Raw genomic sequence first — 22,518 nt, 5'->3', positions numbered from 1 at the left:
AACTTGGGAGCTTTAGCATCTGAGGAATCACATCTCTGAAGTCTGATATGTGCTAACCAAGATTACTGCTCATTTATATGGACTCAACAGCCATCATTGAATGTAGTTTAATAGTATCTATAACATATTATGAAGGCAATTAACAATTGAGTATTTTGAGCCAGGCTGGCTATTAATCTGCTATACAATAATTGGTTTCAGAAGTATTGGCTAGGAGAAGGGACAATTAGCCAGAATTCCTGATTACAATGCAGTGCTTTCTGCTGGAAATGCCTATGGAGCACATTGTTGGCCCCAGAGCTCATGTTTGAATGTTGCTTCATTATATCCTGAATTTAGCATCAATCAAATTGCAGTGAAATACCATTCTCCGTGATTGAAAACCACAATAGAAGGCTAAATGGGACCCAACGTTGTACCAAATTAAGGGAGGGGGGAATCATACCCACAGCCAAATTTTAGCAATAGATAGGAAAATATCATGTTTCATATTTGATTAATTTGTTTCTCTGATTTCTTGTGAAACATCAAATGTTTCTGGCCCACAATTTCATTCAAACTGATTGAAAATGATGCTTGTTGAACACCGAGATGACTTACATGACATGGGCCTATACATGCACTCATCCCTGCAAAATCTTTATGTATACATGTATGTACAGTCGTGGTCATTTATATTTTGAGAGAGAGAGAGAGAGAGAGATAGCTACACACACATACCAAAATAAATTGACAATTCTTGTTTTGAGTTATTTTGGATTCCTTGTTTCTCTGTTGGATATCTTCTACGGCATTTTTATAACAGCAGTACATTTCAATATTTACTACACTGTGTACATTTTTAAGCCATGGTACTGGATCATTGCTTCCATTAATAACACTTTGGTTCGTATTGTTATAATTGAAGCCATTGTACTGTTGACCGCATGAAACAGAAAGAAAAGTGAAAATGGGTTGAGGGTTAATGCATTATGTGATACTGTACTGAGTCTTATGGACCCTAAAGGTTCAATCTTTGTTTCCTCCATGTTCTGAATTGGCTGATTTTAGCTGGGTTCATGGTGGGGCTATAAATAGCTCTGGGTTAAGAAAGCTTCCTTATTTGCTCTTTTGTTCCCTCCTGGAAAGTGTATGTTGGGCTTTACTCTGATTTTTCTATGGTTGATTAGTGGAGTGCAAACAAAGTCCATGCAAAAGGATGCAGGGTAGTACATTTGTGAAGAGGAAAAAAGAAAAGCAATGTTTCTAAATAATATTCTCTACAGCAGTGGTCACCAACCTCTATGATCGGCCAACAAAATAAATGTTCTTGATTGAATATTTCTTGATTTATTGCCGTGTGAATGTTTGGGGGCCCTTGACTTCTTGATGGCCCTGCGGGCCACTTCTTGCCTGAGGGCCACAGGTTTGCCACCACTGCTTTACAGAATACAGGAGCAGAAAGACTAGGAATACATTACATAGGTATTTAAGGGTGACAGTGCAAGTAGAGAACACAATTAAATAGGGCAAATAGAATTCTTGCTTGTTTATATATATTTATAGGGGCATGGAATACAAGAATAAGGAGAAGGTAATATTAATGTTTCATTTGTACATGTTATGGAGTAACAACAATTTGCATTTATACAGTGTCCTTCATGCCGAAGGGGAATCTCGAAGTGTTTTATATTACAAAAACAACAACAAAATTACATTTGTATAGCGCCTTTCACGTTGGGAGAACGTCCGAAGGACAGTCAGTGTTTTGGACCTGAGCTGGGGGTTGGGATTGGGGAGGGTGGAGGGCAGGGGGAGGGAAGGAGGGTGATCGAAAGAACGGTCGAAGAGGAGGATCTTGAGATGGGCCTTGAAGGAGGCAAAGAACGGGGCAAGGCGGAGGGACTGCAGGATGGAGTTCCAGAGGGTGGGGGCAGAGTGGCAGAAGGACCGCCCGCCGAAGGTGGAGAGGGCGAAGCGGGGAACGTGAAGCAGACCGGAGCCCGCTGAGTGGAAGGAGCGGGCAGGATGGGTAGGGGGTTAGGAGGTCACAGAGGTAGAAGGAACAAGACCGTGGAGGGCTTTGAAGGTGAGAACCAGGATCTTGAACTGTATCCTCTGTGTGATGGGAAGCCAGTGGAGTCGGGCGAGGATGGGAGTGATAGGGTCCCGGAGCCTGGTGCAGGAGAGAACATGGGCTGCAGAGTTGTGGATGATCTGCAGCCTGTGGAGGGAGGGGTTGGGGAGGCCGACAAGCAAGGAGTTTGCATAGTCAAGCCTAGTTGTTATGAATGCGTATATGAGGATTTTGGCGGCCTGCAGTGTGAGACAGTAGATGTTTTGGAGGTGGGGGAAGCCAGAGCGGGTTATAGCACAGATGTGGGGATATTTGAGGGTCAAACAAGAGGCCAAGGTTCCAGACTGGATTAGTGAGATGGAGTGTGCAAACATGGATGGTGATGCTGTCAGCGCCTGAGTTGTGGAGGCGCTGACAGGAGCCATTCAGGAGGGCCTCGTTCTTTTTGACGTTTAGCTCTCATCCAGGACTTGATGTCTGAAAGACATTCTGTCAGGACAGCAGTGGTCCCTGAGTCGAGGGTGGAGGCAGAGAGGTAGAGTTGGGTGTCATCCGCATACATGTGGACGTTGGCCCCATGTCTGCGGATGATGTCATCAAGAGGGAGCATATAGCTATTGAAGAGAAGGGGACCAAGGACAGAGCCCTGAGGAATGCCGCACAAGATGGTGCGGGGGCTAGAGGAGAAACCGTTTATGGAGATGAAGTGGAGGCAGTGTGATAGGTACAAAGAACTACTTGCTTCTCTATCAAGTTCTTTTGGGGAGTTTTGCAGGGATCTATTTTGGGTCTCCTTCTGATCAAACTGACTTGAGGGATAGGATGTCTTGTAATACAACATTTGCTGAGGAAACTAAGCTCGTGGGCAGATGAATGATATGAGGAGAGAAGTCATACAAGAAGATCTGAACCAATTAAGCAGTTGAGCTAAGGAGTGGCAGATAAATGTTATAGATAAATACAAGGAAAAACACCCTGCAACAAGAAACAGTGAATGTGTTGCACAACTAAATGGTGTCCATTAACAAAGATGGAGAGGAATCGGGTTTTAGTGTGGCTTTTGACAAATCGTTGAAGTTTCACGACATTGTGAAGCTGCAACTAACAAAACCGATTGTGTATTGCATCTTGAAGCCATTTGCTTATAAAGGCTTTAATTCAACAAATGAAAACCCTAAAATGTAGGTTTGGAGTAAATGAATACACAAGGATTCATCAGAAGTCTAACTGAATGACCTTTATATTTATCCACTGATTAACTAAAAGAAGTGTGCAGCTGATAAATACATAATAATTATAATAAATGCATAGTACTAACACCACACTATATCTTCATAACTACCTACCTTTGTGGAGTCCTGTAGCTCAGTGGTTAGAGCACTCGCTTTGCAAGTGCGAGACCTGAGTTCAATTCCAGGCAGAGGGCGAAACCTTGGGCAAGTTTCCTTACTCCACACAGAGCCTAATAATAGTCCCTCCAAAAACCAAAAACAATAATAAATTGGTCATTTTCAATCTACGACTGTTTGTGGGACATTGCTGTGCGCAATTGGCTGCCGCGTTCGCCCACAAATATACAGTCAATTCACTTTACAGTATATTCTGTGAAGCGCTTTGGGATGTCCTCCCGACGTGAAAAGCGCTATATCAAATGCAAGGATTATTATTATTACGATACCAAGGTATGTGTTATTTCTAATAATTTTTTTTATCAGAACTTATAATTACAGAACAATCCCATTATAACATGGTTACCAAATCGAATATCTCAGATCCTCTGTCTAGGTCATCAACTCCCACTGTTATTAGTCCTGTGCATTGTGCAAGATTTGCTGCTAACATCATGTATCATGCATACACTACACATCCCTTCATCTAGTAATGTCAGTGGTGCATCTGTACACAGCACTTTGGCACATCCTCCCAATGTGAAAGGCGCTATAAAAGTGTAATTTGTATTGTAGTATGCAAAGTGAACCTGATGACTCAGAAGCCAGCAATTCTTTAATGCTGGAAGTTAGCAGTTAGCATCAGTTAGAATGGGTACACAAGTGAACTTTCATTCAACTGAGGGAGTTCTAATGGGGTACCCTCGTACTCGTCATGAAGAAATCTGAGATCTTGAAGACATGCTAAAGCGCAATATCAAATGCAAGGATTATTATTATTATTAGCTCTTTCTCAGTATCTTAATGCACTGGCCTCACTCTTACCTAAAGGCCTTACATGATGTTGGTGAAGAATCAATCCGAGAACAAGTTAAGCAAGCTATATAAATATGATCCTTGAAATTGATATAGCGCCTTATCAAGCTGGCAAACATCTCAAAACGCTTCACAGGATTTACTGAAGTGTGTAATGACTGCATTTGCAGCTGAATGACACTACTGACAGAATGTTCTTACTCGTACACTTGGTGACGCTCCTGCCAATAGAATCAAAGCAACAGTTGCAGGATTGTAGCCTTTGTAAGCGCTCTGAGATGCTACCTTGTGTGGAGCGTGCTGTATAAGTGCAAATTGTTGTTGTTGTTTCTTGGTGGCATTTGTAATAAATAATAATAATAATCTTGCAATAATAATAACAATCTTGCCCTTTATCACATTGTTGAGATGTCTGCTTCACAGACAATATATTGTAAATGGATTGACTGCGTATTTTGTGGGTGAAACGAGGCAGCCAATTGCACACAGCAGTGTCCCACAAACAGTTATGGATTGAAGTGACCAATTTATTATTATTTTTAAGGAATTATTACCACTGGAAAAGCGATTTGCCAATCGATTAACAACCAGGCTCCTATTTACTCCTAGGTAAACAGAGGCATGTAGAGTAAGGAAACTTGCCCAATGTTTCACCTGCCGGGATTTGAACTCAGGTCTCTCGCTTGCGAGACGGGTGCTCTTAACCACTGAGCTACAGGACTCCACCATATTAAAGTATTAAAGACTACTCTTAGGCTGACGGTCAAATGAGGTGCTGGAGGTGTGCTGCATTGTTAGCTGAGACGTTAAACAAGTCCCTAATCTTTAAATTAGATGGACATTAAAGATTTAGGTGGACATTAAAGATCCCATGGCTCTATTTGAAAAGTGTCTCTCGCAGTATCCTGGCCAACAATCTCCCAAATAAAATTGGTCATTCACTTCATGGCTGTGAGAAATTGATATGTGCCAGTTGACTTCTGCGTTCATCCATAAAACACAGTCACTTCACTTTACAGTAAATTTTGTGAAGTGCTTTGAGATGTCCTGCTGACATGGAAGGTGTTATACCAAATGTAAAGACTATTGTTCTTAGTTATCATACTCAGGAATTTTCTGTTTTTTACCACCAAATGGGGTTTACGATGATGGACGCTTCTTGTTAAATTGGACAACCAATGTGATCATCACATAAAAGGTTACATCAGGTTTTAGCAGTTGCTGCCTTGCTGCAGTTTGTCTTCTCTGACAGAGCAATAACATAATACTGTACTATAAAATAACTCCACTGACAGCTCCCGTCTGTCATGTCCCAGTTTGATTTTGAAAAAGCTAGCAAATAGAAGAGATAACCTAAATATACAGTCCTGAAATATATCTGATATATATTACATTGTTCAGAATGTGCTTAACTGATTGCAGGGCACTGGCACTTATAGTATGAGATTAAGCAACTATTCTAATAAACAAATGGAGAAAAAAGAAAGTTGCATTATATTAAGGTGATGTAAAAGATGATGGCTGTGGATGTTTACAAGAAAATAATCTCCTGGGGCTTCAAATGGTATAATAAACATCACGAGTGAGGCTTATGCTGTTATTTGAATCCTGAGTTAGTTATTTTCATGGCAATGAATCCTTTTGCCAATTTTTTTTAATCTATGAGGCACTGTGATGTCTAAGAAAGATATTTACGTCTTAACTTTTTATATTGCGGCCTGTAAATATTTGTAAGAATATGCAGCATGATGGTTTGCAATGCTATATTCAGTGCAATAACAGGAACTTAAATGCAAGGAAGATCGAGGGTAATGTTTTCACCTGTAATTTTCTCCCCTTTTCTTCTGAGGGGCTTCTTGATCATTCTGCTACGATGGAATGTTTCCACAAACCTTCCCCAAGTGAGTTTTCATACTAAATGTTAGCAGGCTATTTGAGTTGAGTTTGATCCAAATTCCACCATATGTGGCTTTGAGCCAAAGTTCACATACAGAGATCAGAGTAGCAAGCCTGGTTGATATTTGTTTTTTAACCAAAGTTTTGAGGTCACATGTAATACCGCCTACTGCTGCCCTTAAAACAGCCCAGAAATTGAACCTTTCTGGCCACAATGGATCAACAATATTAAGTTCCAAGAGATCTTCCTCTAGTTTGGAGGGAAAAACAAACATAAAATTCTGGTTCATTTTTAGTTTGTATATTAATGTCGACAACTGTGATAAGTTGCATTTCTGTGTTCAATGTTCTCCCCATTGAATTATAAACATGGATGGTTAGTGTTTTCCAGGGTCTTGAGGGTAGTTTTCTAAAAAATTAAATTGACTGGTGTTTAATCAGATGTTTTTCTGTGAGTCAGCATTTTCTTACTTAGGTAATCTAAGAACTATGTAAGGCAAATTGTTTGCGAACTAAGACACATCTTAAACCATTAACATTTATGAACAGAATCCCTTGGGGGGGTTAGTGCTCTTTGGTAGCTAGAAGTGAATAGCGTGTCTGATGCAGTGGAGTAGGGCTTTATTTCACCAAATATGGTACATCTACATCCGTAGGATATTATTCTTAATTACTCCTTACAATTACTTCATTTTCAGTTTATCCGCATCAAGATTCTTCAGTGCTGTGAATAGGAATTATTATACAAAAAGGTTTGCTTTAGAGAAGAACTTGCATTCTAGTTATTGCAAGAGTAGGGACTATAACCATAAATAGGCTAAAGTTTTTTTNGCAAATATTTTATGCTCTCTTTATACTGCTGGAAGTGATTAATGTGTGCAATTCTGCTATGAAGTACTTGTCTCTTTAATATTGTTAAAGAACCAGCTGCATAAAGCTTGCCTTTTCCTTATAATGGAAAAGAGTTGGCATTAGAACAAGTTGATGTAAAGGTTGGCATTACAGCAAATCGAAGTTCTGCACAAGGACACAAATACCCAACATCATGTAAGTGGCTTCAAGTTAAAACTTTATAAAGGTATCATAGAATCATAGAATATTACGGCACAGAAGGAGGCCATTTGGCCCATCATGACTGCCGGCTCTTTGGAAGAGCTACCCAATCAGTTCCACTCCCCTGCTCTTTCCCCATATCCTTGCAAATGTTTCCTTTTCAAATACCTATCCAATTTTTTTTTGAAATTTAATCTGTTTCCACTGCACGCAGGAGGTGCATTCTAGACCGTAACAACTCTCTGTGTAAAGGTATATTTTTGCGACCACTCTATTGTAGAGGAATAGTGTTTTACCAGACTGGCACTGCCATTATTTTGGCGATTCTGGATCTTTTAACATTTTTGACTTGTGTGTCGTTTTGTTATCATGCCATTTATGCAAAATGTGCAAAAGGAACCGCGCTACAAGTCATGCCCTGCCTTTCAGCTGCATACAATATAATATACATTTATATTGCGGCTTTCTTTCAGGAGGCTGTGTAAAGCACTTCACACTGCTGGCTGGGCACCCGAGCTGAACAGTGGGAACTTATAAAGGTGGGGAGGGGATAGACAACCAAAAGCAGAGCGAAAGAGGTAAGTCGTGCGACAGGCTTCGAATGTGGGGAAGGAGAGAGAGAGAGTGAGGAATGGCATGTTCAGTTGAAAATGGTCAAGTGCTATATTAAATTTAAGGATTATTGTTATAATCCAGTGCCCAGTGTTAGTGAAGCTGATATTAACAGTTGTGGTCCAGTATTTGACTGGACTGGGTTCAGAGCATTTAATTAAATCTGAAACAGGTTTCGACATTCAAAACCCAGTTTTAAAACTTCCAAATACATGGAACCATCAGGATGAAGGTAAATAAAAGATTTTAAAAGTTCAATTTTCCGAAAAATTAAGTACAGCAAAGACAGTTTAGCCAGAAATAGAATTAAATTGAAATTAGCAAATGAGAAAGAGGTGATTGGAAAGAAGAGAAAGTGTTGATATTACAATACTACTTGTCTCTGGAGATGGGCTTTCTGCAGATCCAAACTTATAGTGCAAAAGCGGTAAAATACACGATATATCAAAGAAAGTGATTGAAGTGGAGTGGGAAAATCATGATAAATCACTTCAGTCATTTCATTTTTAAAAAAAATTTACCAAGATAAAACACTAGATAGACCTTGTCTGCTGAGTTGCTGAGAAGCATTACAACAATAACAATCACTTATATAGCGCTTCTCACACAGGGTAGCATCCCAGAGATCTTGACAGTGGCGGAGCACGATGCCAAGCCGGAGGGAGGGGAAGATAACCATAGGCACGGTCGAATAGGAAGATCTTCAGGCACAATCTGAAGAAGGGGAAGGAAGGGGCGAGATAGAGGGATTGAGGAAGAGTGTTGCTGAGTTTTGGGGTGTAGTTGTTGAAAGCGCGGCCACCAATGGTGGAACGGAGGGCACAAGGGACATGCAGAAGGCCGGAGGCATCGGGTTGTGGGTTGGGTGGTAAGCAGGTCGGAGAGCTAGGGAGATGCCAGGTCATGAAGGGATTTGAAACCAAGTGTGAGGATCTTGAAATCGATCCATTCGGCAATAGGGAGGACAGCTGTGGGTTGAACCTGATGCCTAGGTTGTGCACTGATTTGGTAAGTCTGAGCGATAGGCCGGGAAGATTGAGGAGGTCAGAGTCTCAGGATAGAAGATGTTGACGGGAGCCAATGAATATGGCTTCTGTCTTGTCAACATTGAGTTGTAGGAAGTTTTCGCTTTTTCGGGGCCTAATGTCCATCAGACAGGCCGAGAGAACATCGGCGGACCTAGAGTTGCAGCTGGAGGAGGAGAAGTAGATTTGTGTGTCATCCGTATACATTTGGAAGTTAACCCAATGTCTGTGGATGACATCACAGAGAGGGACCATGTAGATGAGGAAGAGGAGGGGGCCAAAGATGGAGCCCTGGGGTACAAGCAGGAGAAACTGTTTGAGGAGATAAATTGAAGGCGGTTTGTTTGGTACGACTTGAACCAGGCTAGTGTGGTCCCACTCAGGTGGATGAGGGAGGAGAGGCGGTGGATGAGGTCCATGAAGATAACAATACCTTGCACATATAGCGCCCTCCTCACAGGGTAGGGTCTCATAGCCTTTCACAGTGGTAGAGCCTGACTCCGAGCCGGGGGGAAGGTGGTCGTAAGCACGGTCGAACAGGAAAGTTTTCAGGCGAGACTTGAAAGAGGGGAGCAAGGGGGCAAGGTGGCGGGATTGAGGGAGAAGTGAAAGTAAAGCTGGTTAGAGAGCTGGGTGACCAACAACTGGGTAGGGAGGAGGTCTAGGCAGCAGGTGATGAGCTTCATCTGGGAGTTGGTGGTTGAGAGGGAGTAATCGGAGCAAAAGAGTGGAGAGAGTGGGGAGTAATAGGGGCCATGGTGGAAGGAGGGGGTGGTGCAGACGTGGAAGGGGATGTAGGGGCGGTGGATGCAGCAAAGCAGATATTTTCAATCTGAGACTTCTTTGCACTTGGCGTTTGAGGTGAGGATGGAGGCAGCTTGGGGGTGTGCGCGGAGGAGGTGATGGACAGTGGTGAAGAACAGTGCCTTTCGATTGTTTTTGGCCTCCAAAATGTTCAAAATGGGAGGAGAAGGCAATGAGGAAATGGTGTGAAATGGCCTTGGGTGGATGGACAAGTTGGAGATGTTAAGGCGGTGAGTGATAACAAGGTTGAGGGGGTGACCACGGTTGTGAGTCGGGGAGTCTATGTGGAGGGTGAGGTTTAGTGTGAAGAGGAGGGGAATGAAGACGGAGTAGGTGGTGCAAGGGGACTTCAGGTGAAGGTTGAAATCACCCATTATAATCAGTTGTTTAATGCAGAGGCAGAGGGATGGGAGGAGATGTCAGGGATGAAGGAACCAGGCAGTTTGGGAAGACAATAAATGAGTACAGGTTTAAGTGATCAAAAGAGGGGAAAGAGCCGGAGGAATAAGGGATAGAGCGAGGGAAGTTTGGGAGATGAGGGCCACCCATCGCCGCGTTTGTTTGGCCGGGGGTGTGGTGAAAGGTGTAGCCATGGGGGAGGCTTCAATTGGGGACAGGGTCAAAAGGGAACAGTCAGATTTCTGTGAGCCCAAGAATGTTGATGTTCTCGTCCAGGATGAGGTGATGGGTTGTGAGGGCTTTATTTAAGAGAAAGCAGACATTTTGGAGAGAAATGCGAGTGGGTGAGCTGGTGAAGGAGAGCTTCGGAGGGAGGGTAGGGAGGGTTTCAGACTCTAGGGGACAATTGACCGTGGAGGTTGGGGGGGAGTTTGGAAGGGTAAGGATATGGATGAGGGAACTGGTGTTTGCCTTTCAGACGTGGGGGAGGTTGTTGTGTTGGGAAGAGTGGGCGATGGGGCAGTGGGGTGGCTGCTTTGCGACAACCATTGCTGAGAGCCATCATGTGCCTGGCGAAGGATACCCAAGCTGGAGCAGAGGGAGGCAGTGATGGGATCTAGGAGAGAGAGAAAGTGAGAAGGGCGGTGGGAGAGAAGGACTGATTGGGAGTAGCGGAATCTGGGGAGTAGAAGGCGGAGCATTATTAGTGGGGGGCTCGGGTTGGGGCGGCAGCCAAAACGCGCACGCGGAGACCGTGAGCAAGGTGTTCAGCGGGACATGGTCAGCCCGCAGGCATGACGGGGGCTACAACAACAACTTGCACTTATATAGTGCCCTCCACGCAGTCTCAGAGCGCTTAACAGTGGTGGATAGGGATAGGGGGGGAGGTGGCCGTTAGCACTGTTGAAGAGGAAAGTCTTCAGATGGGACTTGAAAGAAAGGAGCGAGGGGACAGGGCGGAGGGATTAAGCGAGAGTGTTCCAGAGATTTGGGGCGTAGTGGCTGAAAGCGCGACCTCTGATGGTGGGGCGGAGGGTGCGAGGGATGAGCAGGAAGCTGGTGCCAGTCGAGCGGAGGCGCCGGGTGGTGGATTGGGGAGTGAGGAGGTTGAAGAGGTAGGGAGGTGCCAGGGAGTGAATGGATTTGAACATGATTGTGAGGATCTTGAAGTTGATCCGATTGGTGATGGGGAGCCAGTGGAGCCTGGCCAGAACTGGTGAGATGTGGGTACGGAGTTTGGTCCGGGTCAGTATCCGGGCAGCAGAGTTTTGAATGAGCTGGATCTTTTGAATAGTGGAGCTGGGGAGACCGACGAGGAGTGCATTGGAGTAATCCAGGTGGGAGGTGACAAACGCATGCATGACGGTTTGGGCTGCATTTAGGGCAGGCAATGTGGCGGAGGTGGAGAAAGGCGGTCCTGGTCAGGGACCGGATGTGGGGGAGGAAGGACAGCTGGGGGTCGAACCGGACACCTCGGTTTCGGACTGGTTTGGTGTGCCTGAGGGAGTTTAGATCCGCTAGGGTTAGGGGAGACAGCACAGAGGGGAGACGGAGGGGATGGCACTCACTTTGTCTGGAGCAAAGCCAGAGAGGGAGGGAGATGGTTGTAAAGGAGGAGCACACGGAAGAGGTGAATAGAAATGGGGAACGAATACTTAGGTGTGAAGGTTTGAAAAAGGCGCAAGGAAGTGACGTCACACAACTGGTTTGGGCCGTTGTTCCTGGCGGGAGATTTTAAAATGGCGGCTCGGCACCTGGGACCTCCTCACCTGGAACCCGAGCCCTCAGCCCTCTCGCCGGTCACTACTTCGTCTGCTTTCCTGCCTCAATTAATTTACACAAAAAGCTTCAATTGGGTTGGTCTGATTACTAAAATGTAAAGTCAGCATCTTTATAAAAGTTGGTTAAATATCCATATAAGGATGCATTTTAATATAGTTTTGCCCAGGTTATATCAAGTTTTTCAGCAGAATGTAGCTATTTTTGGACTCGAGACAGCATAGGTCACTATTATCCAGGTCATCCTTAAATTGTACATTTCATGCCATATTTATGTCGAACATGAACTGCAATGCAGGTAAATTTGCTGCTCATGATTTATTACCATTTGCTGGTGAAACTTATTCCAACTAGTTGTACTAAGATTTGACAAAAAAAGTGAGCAATAGTAGGACTAAAAAAATGTTTTTTTTATGGGCTGATCATAGCACATGTCTAATGAGCAACTTGTGACTATCCTGGGGGGAGATCAGATAAGAGGGCTGCTCTTGGAGTTGAGCTGGCTCCAAGGTGATTGTGCTTGGCAATGAAATGTTAGGGTTAAGTTAACCCTCAGTGGCAGTCTTTGCAGTCTCATTCCTCAGTCAGGCAGGTCCACAGTACTCCAGGATATGGCTGGTGACAGATTATCTAGCTGAACATGCAACGGAAAGTTTGTAGATACTGCTTTCAATGGTAAACTATGCGGTTTTAGTTGATTAACTTACAGCAGTATCCCAGCATATTTTGGCTCTTGCCGACCTATCCTAATACTCTTCAGAATTAGGTAAGCAGGATGTGTCCATCCAGGAAGAGAGTGCACATTCCATTCCAGACACAGAAAAAATTCCATATATAGGTGGCATACATATGTGGAACTATGTCTGATATGGATACTCTTAAGCATGGTGATGGATTTAAGCCTTGTGTCAGACACCCAGCTGACCAAATAAAAATGGACCTAAAATGACTATGGGTGACTGAGCTTCAAATCAGACCTAAAATATGATGCTAGAAAAGGCCATTTGCCCCATCAAGCCCATCCTTCTACTGTCGTGTGAAACTTAACCGGACTTCATCTCCATGTTTTGGGGAAAATATTGTTATAGATGCAATAAGAAGACTGGAGAAAATCTCTGTCGATCAGCACATTGTGCTTCAATTGAATTAACGTTTTGAGAATTAAACTGGTTTAGTGAAAAGTAGCTATCCAGACTTTATGAAAATATTCATAAGGTTCTGTAAAGGCTAAAGTAAAAACACATCAGGTCCAAATTGAAGTTGTAAATTATTTTCAATTATCTAGATTTATTTTCAATGGGAATGGTAGTAACCAACCAATATTGTGACCAATAGAATTTCCTGCCGATATTCGTCCTGTCACTCTAGCTGTTCAAAATGATGATCCTGGCAAAGATATTATTATTTCAAGTATTTTTTGCAGATAGTACAAAGTGTTGTGCAATAAAGAAGTCTAAAGAAATAAGCACAGTGATACATATATACTACAGTAACATATCGACTTAGCAGATGAATGGCAAATAAAAATTACCATTAAGAGAGTAGTAATTAATAACAAAATGTGCTGCAGTAATAATAATTACTTTAATAATAATTACTTAATAATTGTTTAGTGCTGCAGTAATAATAATATAATAATAATAATCCTTGCATTTGCTATAGCAAGTTATCACGTCTTCGAGACGTCTCACAGCACTTTACAGAATATACTGTAAAATGAATTGACTGTATATTTTGTGGGGGAAAAAAGTGGCAGCCAATTGCGCACAGCGGTGTCCCACAAAAGGTTGTGGATTAAGTGACAAAACTATTATTTTTTTAAAAAGGTATTATTGCCCCTGGAAAACCGATCCACCAATCGACTAACAGAGTTCCTAGTTACTGTTAGGTAAACAGAGGCATGCAAAGTGCTCTAACCACTGAGTCACAGGACTCCAATAAGAACTACAGCTCATATTTGCGAACTGAAATTTTCACTTTTCTACCAACTGACTTCACAATCAATAGAGAAATTGTCCAAATGGTTCCCCATCTTCTCTTCCTCCCCTATGAAAAAAAGTATGATTACTTGTATTTTTGTATGAATATATTTTTTCAGTTTCACATACATCTCCAAGTATGTAATTCACTCTTATCTCTCACAAAAATTATTTTGTCCTTTCCTCTATCTATTACCTCATCCACTTACACTGTCTCTCATACCCTTGTGCTCACTCAGGATTCTCTGTATGTGTGTCTGCATGTCCATAGGAACCATTTTTCACTCAAAGTAGACTTTATACATGTGCAAAAGAAGATTTGGAATGGCTATAAATTGAGGTGCAGAAGCAAATATGCTGTGAGTGGCAAGTGTTGTAGTTCTAAAGTTGTAAACCGGATTGTAAGGTAGGAGCATAGTAAAGATGGTTGTTCTTAACTTCATTTGGGCAGGAAGTAACGTCAAGGCAGGCATCTTGATCATGTGCCTCTTACAACGTGGTCCCTTGATGTCTCTTCATATCTGTGGATGTGCACCACATAAGGCAAGGTTAAACCTTGGGCAAGTTTACTTACTCCACACACCTAATAATAATCCCTCCAAAACAATAATAAATTGGTCGTTTTCAATCCACGACTGTTTGTGGGACACTGCTGTGCATAATTGGCTGCCGCGTTTTGCCCACATATACAGTCAATTCATTTTACAGCATATTCTGTGAAGCGCTTTGAGACGTCTAGAAGATGTGAAAAGGGTTATATCAAATGCGAGGATTATTATTATTATTCACACTGTTACAGTATTTGGGATTGCTTGCTGTAAAATATAATTTGCAGCGCCACCCAACATTTCTGCACAATGGTGGTGTGTGAGTGTTTTTCATAAAAGAAACAAAGCATTAAAAGATACTATAATGTAAAATATTTGTGATGTGAAAATACACATAGTTGGTAAATTTAAAACTTAATGCTGAATGGCATATTATGCTTTTGCATTAAAAATACTAAACTTATACATCTCCAGTGTGTATGGAAACCTGCCTAATGTTTCGAGCTGCCCGGGAATCAAACTCAGGTCATCTCGCTTGCGAGGCACGGGCTCTAACCGCTCGGTAGTAGTTGGCCAAGATACCTTCAAGGCGAATTGTATAAACTCATCAATTCAAATATATTGAGACTATGCTTGGAAATATTGTCCAATTTGGCCATTGTACTCTTGGATACTGGAAAGGATTCAAAAGATGAAAAATAAAATGGTACAAAACCTAAGTGATTCAGGTTTATATCAGGGTATTTAAGAATATATAAGAGTATAATACTGTTCTCACTGGAGACATGAAACTCAAATGCGGACATGATTTGCAGTTTGCAATATTATGTGCAATAAAGTACATATGTGGATGTTGTGAGTGGAGAAGATTGGGCTTGTCTGTGATGCTCTTCTCTTTGCTGGTCACTGTCTAGATTTTTTGCTCACTAATGTTTGTTCCTCTCCTGAAGTCTTTTCATTCTTAATCCTTCTTCTGGGATACAGTGGCACAAGTGATAGTTGTCCTCTGGTACTGGGCCAAAGTCATCATTCATCTATCAGCTGAAATGGCAGTGTTAATGTGCTATTCATCAGTGGAGGAGGAAGGCATCAAAGTTAAGTGCATTGTCCTCATCCGATGTTCATACACGTGAATTGTCTAGTAGAAGTTTCTGGTTAGCCATCTGTTGCTGGAGTCTGGCTGATTTGTTTCCACTCCCTAACCCCAAGGCACACTGTAGCACTTTGGCTGAGATCAGTCAAATCAGACCAGGGCTCAAACCTGAAGCCTTCGGGTCTATATGCCTGGTACTGTGTCTCTATTCATCAGGCCATGAAAAATAACTACTTGAGTGAGGTACCAAAGGAATGCAGCCATCTGTGAAACTTCAACCATTTACTAGTGGTGCCTTCAGTAGTGCTGGGTAATATGAAGACTGGCATAAATATTTTTGAATTGTACTAGAAGTCGAGAAAGAATAGCCCACAAATATACAGTAAATTCACTTTACAGTCTATTCTGTGAAGCGTTTTGAGACGTCTAGAAGACGTGAAAAGTGCTATATCAAATGCAAGAATATTTTTATTATATAAGAAGCTTTAGAACCAAGACAAGAGGGAAATGGAAGTGGGTTGGATAATTGCACCCAAAAGATGGTATAAGATAGATGGGCTCATTGGCTTTTACCCTTCACAGCCTCATGCTGTTTGCTGTCAGCTGTCAGGTTACCACAAAAACTATAAGCTCAAAATAAAATTTACCACCCCCTCTGCCAAACCTATTTTTATCACTGCCACAGAAGACAAGAAATATTTCCATACGTTAGCCTTGCTCTGACGTTAGATATCGTTCAGATAAAATGTGTACGCTACAAGTATGTGAGCTGGTAACTTAAAGAAAATCTATTATACTTTTCCTCACATGCTTTGAGAAACAGTGTTATGGGCAAAATAAAGCAATACCAAATAAGCCAAAGTGTTTTGTGTTTATTACGCTGAATCAAAGGGAGTTATTTCAAGGTTGTAATCTATTCTTGGTATAAGTTGCTAACATTCTTGTGATTTATCCTTATCTAAACTCTGTCAGATTGTAGGTTTGTAATCACTCCCTGCTATCAGTTATTCCATGTATGTTATTTATAGTACATTATTGCCCTTGGTGATGAATGGAACACATTTTGAAATGATCATCATTACATGCTTGAAAAAGTAGTTTGAGCTGTAAACAAGACGACCGGTGGGTGCTAATCAAAAAATGTTCACATAGATCTTCAGTGTCATTGTAATTAAAGAAGCTATTATAGCTAAGTGTCTACACTAATGCTGCTCCCAGAATGATCTGAATCACGCTAGGGTGCAGGCAGATCATTTGGGAAATTCCCAAATTGGAACCAATTTTTGTTTCTTGGTTTAGGTTTTCATTTATTTTCTTTCTTCATGCGTTGTGTTTGCGATGTTTCTATCTGATCCATTGCATGCAAGCTCAATATTATAATTCCTGCATTTGATATATTGCTTTATCTGGTCATCAAAACATGTCTCACAATTTACTGTGGAGCGTCTGTATTTTGTGGGGGAACGCAACAGCTAATTTTCACACAGCAAAGACTCACAAAAAGCCAATTTTAGGTGGGGGGTGGGGGTTCTTAACCAGGTCACTGGGGAAAACTCCCTTCACTTTTAAATATTGAACAGAGATGGAACAGAGTTTAATATCTCATTTGATGGACTGCTGCAGGAAATATTATCCCTCCCTGGTGGATTGGAAAAACAACTTTTAAACCTTGTAGCGATGCTTTACATCTTGTAAGGAAGATGTGATTTTCACAATGTGATTCACTATTTCTCCTTCATATTCACATTCAGTCTCCCTGAAACTGGATCCGAAGGTTTTTTTTTATTTGGAATCCTCCATATACCGGCTTTTTTATCGCAAAGTATATTTTAGTCAGGGAAAAATCATGAAGGCTATTTCCTTTTAACACCTTGTGACAGCATGATGTTGTGACATCAGATACATGGCTCAATCAATCTTTTCTACCTGTTGCCCTGCCTTCACTAGAAATTTATAGATTTATTTGTATTCTCGTGTTTCAAAGTGAAATGTGATTGTTTTCTAGAGTTGAATGGTTGTTTAGGTTAATCCGATTAGTAAGAATATTTGAGTGCATTGTTCTACAATACAAATTTACACAAATATGTGCCCTTCAGATCGGAAAGACACACGCAAACAAGATTCTGGACAGTCCAAAGTTTGCACTCGAACTGGGGTTGGGCGGGGGGAAGATGTACAAAAGCGTGGTCAAAAAGGAGGTCTTGATGCAGAACTGAACTATCTTATGCTGGATGGCAGCCTTGTAGGCTTCAAACATTGAGTAAGCATGGTCTGACTTTTTACGCTAGCTATTAGTCCCTGCATCTGTGCCTAGGGCTTTGCTACTGCAGAGGAGAGATCTGGAGCAGAACTCCTGCAACAGTGCTAGTTATTGCTCCTTGAACAAAATTTGAGGCATTATGCAATTCTTAACCATCCAGTTAATTTGATTTATCAGTTAGGGAAATAGGATTCAAATTATGGACAGATGTTTCATGACAACTAACCACTGTAGTCATTATACCATAGTCAAAAGGCTGTAGGAAATCATGTGGTGGTCAATGAACCACAAATACTCTGTCTCTGGAAGAAACCAGGAGCGACTTCTGCAAATATAACCAAACTTACTTGGATGCAGTACAATGAGAGGGAATGCAGGACACATTCTGGAAAGGTGCAGTAGAAGGGTCTTTGTGAGATTCAAAGCAACAGAGCGGCAGAGTATCTCCATCTTGTTATTGCATTGCTCATCACATTAGTTTCAGCCTGTAAGATCCAGGTGCTGGTCAACCAACCAACCAGAACATATTTGTAATGTATATTGAGTTGATCTGAAGACCCACCCAAAATTGCTCCACTTGATGCATTCTTATTTCCATTTCCACAAAAAATAGTTATGCCTTACAGTTAATCCAACACCTGAATGATATTTCTTAAAAGTACTTAATTATTTGTTTCATGTGTATGACATGGAATCTATTGATAAGGCCGTCTCTGAAAAGAGACTCTGTAAATGAGCAATTGGAATTTTTTTTAATCATTAATGTCTTGCATGGTTCAATCCCAACATTTGGATCTGAGCTCATAATCCAAACTGCCATTCCAGTAACATAATGGAGGAATCATTGCATTGTTGATGATATCACCCTTTAAATGAGATATTAAACTGAAAACCTCTCTGCTTGTTCAGGGCAATAAAAAGAACCATTTGAAAAGAAAGGGAATTTGTGGTGATATACTGGCCAGCAATCCTCTGATAAGTCGATCATTTGTCTCATTGGCTGTTTATGGGAATTTGCTGCCACTTTTGTCTACAAAAACAACATTTGACAGCAATAACTATAAAGTATGTTTCAGTGTGATAATGGTCTGCAAAAATGCAAGTTCTTTCCTTCTATTCAAAGAATGAAAGAAGACAATTCTGATAGATGATAACCTATCTTTTCTTGTGGAGTATTGCAAAAATGTCTTAATCTGTCTGGGCTCCATTTCAGATTGCTGGTACAGATCTCAAAGCGCTAAATAGATTTTGACTTTGGTCTACAGTGTTTTTATATTTCTTTTGTTTGAAATTTTTCATAATTTTGCATTTGCAAGTATTTAATTGTTTGAAATTTTTTTGAGGCAAAATTGCTGTTATATGTTTAAATCATTAAAGTTCTCTAACTTTGCTGTGTTCAAGTTATAGTAACATTATAAATAAGTTTTATTATTCCACTCATATAATTTCTAATAGATTATTATAATAATAATCCTTGTATTTGATATAGCCCCTTTTCACGACTTCGAGCTGTTTCAAAGTACTTCACAGAATATACTGTAAAGTGTAGTGACTGTGTCTTTTGTGGGCGAAACGCAGCAACCAATTGTGCTCAGTAGTATACCACAAACAGTCATAGACCGACTTATTATTATTATTTATTTTCAAGTCCGATTTCCCCCCTCCCCCCATGGTCTCAGCCTGCGAGGTCGGTCGGTGCTGAATCAGGGTGAAATTTCCTCAATCCTGGATCCCTTCATTAGGGACCTACAACAAGATTACATTTATAGACCACCTTTCACGTTGGGAGGACATCCCAAGGCGCTACTAAGGCTTTCCCACAGCTCTTCCTCCCAAAGTCTTCCTCCGGGTTCACGATCAAAATAATAAGATCGAAGGATTATCCCTGACTCGGCAGTTTGTTATATGCTAAAGGCCAAATGGCTGGTTCCACAGGCCGAGACCAGAAACAATTCCTGGGCTCAGAACCCCTCCACCACACACACACATTGAATGCAGGAATCTGTGAGACTGGTGACTCTCGCTAACTTTCACATTATTTTTTGGCATTTGGTTTAGAAAATGACCACAAGACTACATGTTTAATGGGACTGCCGACCTGACACAGCCTGGGGGTGGCTTGCTCCCCCGCCCCACCCCCCAGTGGATTGGAATATTTTGCCTACAAAATATACAGTCAATTCACTTTAAAGTATATTCTGTGAAGCGCTTTGAGACGTCTCGAGGATTTTAATATTATACTGCTCATTGAGTGATTCCTGGGTCTTCCATTAGAGGGCACTGTTCTAGGCTTCTGAAAGTAAATAGTATATGAATTTATAGGGAAATTCCACCAGAAAACAGTAGAGTGGGAATGAACTGGGATGTTAATGAGGGAGCTAAATACTTGGGAACAGTGGTAGCTCCCAAAAGGTCTCAGGATTTGCAGGTAAAATAGAGGAACCAAATCATGCAGCGCATCGATTGATAGGGCAACAAATCGGTATAAAACATGGTTTAAAAAACTAAAGAAAAGATTCCTGGTATCTGTCATGAAATTGCCCTTTACAACTCTAAACCTAAAGTAACTGTCTTGCCTGTCTCTGCTCCCTCAACTTGCATTCCTTTGTGAGTTCAAACAGTCTCTCCAGGAGTGGCAGCCATATTGGTACTAGGGAAACTTCCTACTGCTTTTGGTTGGTAGAGGCACTATAGTATGCAGCCAAATGGCCATTTTATCATGCGTGTAATTGGTAATCTAACTAATACAACACCCATCTTCATTCTTCATCTCAAGGCAAAAACAACAACTTGCACTTATATAGTGCCTCCTCCGCCCCCCCCCCCCCCCCCCCCCCCCCACCCGCAGGGTAGCGTCTGAGAATGCTACAACAGACTCTTAGCAGACATTCCAAAGCTTTACAGGAACTTTATCCAATAATAATAATCCTTGCATTTGATACAGAGCCTTATCATGTCTTCAAGACGTCTCAAATCACTTCACAGAATATACCGTAAAGTGAATTGACTGTATGTTTTGTGGGCAGTGACATAATTCGCAATGGTGATTGTGATATGGTTATTGAAATATTTCATGTGATATTCAAGATTTCCTGTGTTGCTCAGTTTCCAGAAGTTAGCAAGCTAGGATTTATGCTTGATTTATCTTTGGAAATCAGGAAGTTTTTATGCAGAATTTTACTTGGAAGAGATTAAATGAGTTTAAATTAAGTTAGTGCAATCCACTGTGTGGAAGAAGTGAATTTATTTTCTGAAGTGTCAGCCCTGTCTTAGTGGGAAATGATCTTGGGTCTCATGAGAATATATAATCTCTATCTGAAGGAACCTGGAGTCTTTAACATTGCCAGTGTTATATTAATGCAATAGTTTTTTTCAGAACTCTTGAAAGATTGTTTAAAAGTGCAGTTAGTGTCATAGAGAGCATATATATATATACATATATTATATTATATGGACAGAGTTATCGGGTGATATTAATATTTGTATCACCGAGAAGCCTGTTTATATAATGATTTTGACGGGATCAATTTAAATTGCCCTCAGCGGTACTTTTTTCCTCTTCCTTCATTTCCACAAATAACTGAGAAATTGAAATAAAATAAAATGATCTTATTACTAAACAGAATACACCAGCTACAGAACCCAAAGTGATTTTTATTCCACCACTTCTTGTTTTCGAGACATCTCAGAATATACTGTAAAGGGTAGTGACTGTATATTTTGTGGGAGAAACGTGGCAGCCAATTGTGCACAGCAGTGTCCCACAAACAGTTGTGGATTGAGTGACCAAATTATAATTTTTTTAAGGGTTTATCATCCCCGGAAAAGTGATCCTCCAATCGACTAACAATGCTAAACGTTAAGACTTGATGGTCTTCAAGGCCTGGTTTAGTGCTGTGAACATTTTAGCATCGTACACAGCATCTACCCAAAGCACAGACCTATTTGTCAATCATTTGGTCAGTGAACTTTGAAACAAATTACCTGAGCTGCTTAAACATGTTGCACCCAGGGTTTAGATGTCAGCCTGGCTCAGTTTATAGTGCTCTTACCTTTGAGTCAGAAGGTTGTGGGCTCATCGGGACTTTGAACTCACATAGTCTTGCATGTTTTCATGCTTCTTTTTCCAATGGAAATGGATGGCCACGTTAATTTAATTACAGAAAATGTCTACGAGTAAAAAAACAGGATGCCACTTCAGAAATATGACTCTTTATTTTGTCAAGAGTTAGTTTTTTTTGATAGTGTGACTATATTTGAACCCGGATGTTTTCACTTTTAACCATGGAATGTTGTGGAAATGTTGGAAAAATCTACGGATTGAAAGGAACTAAAATGAAATCTTATAATAATAATAATCCTTGCATTTGATATAGCGCTTTTTCACGACTTCTAGATGTCGCAAAGCACTTCACAGAATAGCCTGTAACGTGAATTGACTGTATATTTTGTGGGCGAAACGCGGCAGCCAATTGTGCACAGCAGTGTCCCACAAACAGTCATGGATTGAAGTGACCATTTTTTTGGTCCATATTTTTAAGGAAACTTACCAGAATTGATCTGCAAAATTGTGTATCTCAAATCAATCTGTTCTGATATAACAGTGTGGATCTTGCCAAACTGGCAACAAGATGGTGTGCCAGACACCAAGCATTTTTCTTTCTGGACAAAAGAAATGTGTTACGAATACTGTATATAACATTAGTTACATAGTACAGGCACTTTGGTGATAGATGCTATATAAGTGTAAGTTTGTATTATTTTGTACTTTTTCCTGCAGTCAAAAGCTATAAACAGATGGGTTAGCATC

At 41.1% G+C, this 22,518-nt stretch overlaps 1 protein-coding gene across 2 annotated transcripts in view; it reads left to right on the top strand.

Moving 5' to 3' along the window:
* LOC103181530 (cAMP-regulated phosphoprotein 21) overlaps positions 1–22,518 on the top strand; it is a 275,084-nt gene that overhangs the window by 82,512 nt on the left and 170,054 nt on the right. Inside the window, exon 1 of one of the 2 annotated variants that reach the window (XM_007898065.2) lies at positions 7,717–7,787. The exons of the other annotated variant lie outside the window; for it this stretch is intronic. The gene's annotated coding sequence lies outside the window, so the exon portion shown is untranslated. Of the gene's footprint in view, positions 1–7,716; positions 7,788–22,518 lie in introns of those variants that run through there. 2 annotated transcript variants of the gene reach the window in all.

The sequence above is a fragment of the Callorhinchus milii genome, unplaced genomic scaffold (genome assembly GCF_018977255.1).
Source record: "Callorhinchus milii isolate IMCB2004 unplaced genomic scaffold, IMCB_Cmil_1.0 Scaffold2, whole genome shotgun sequence".
Taxonomy (NCBI): domain Eukaryota; kingdom Metazoa; phylum Chordata; class Chondrichthyes; order Chimaeriformes; family Callorhinchidae; genus Callorhinchus; species Callorhinchus milii.
This window is presented reverse-complemented; position numbering and strand designations above follow the sequence as displayed.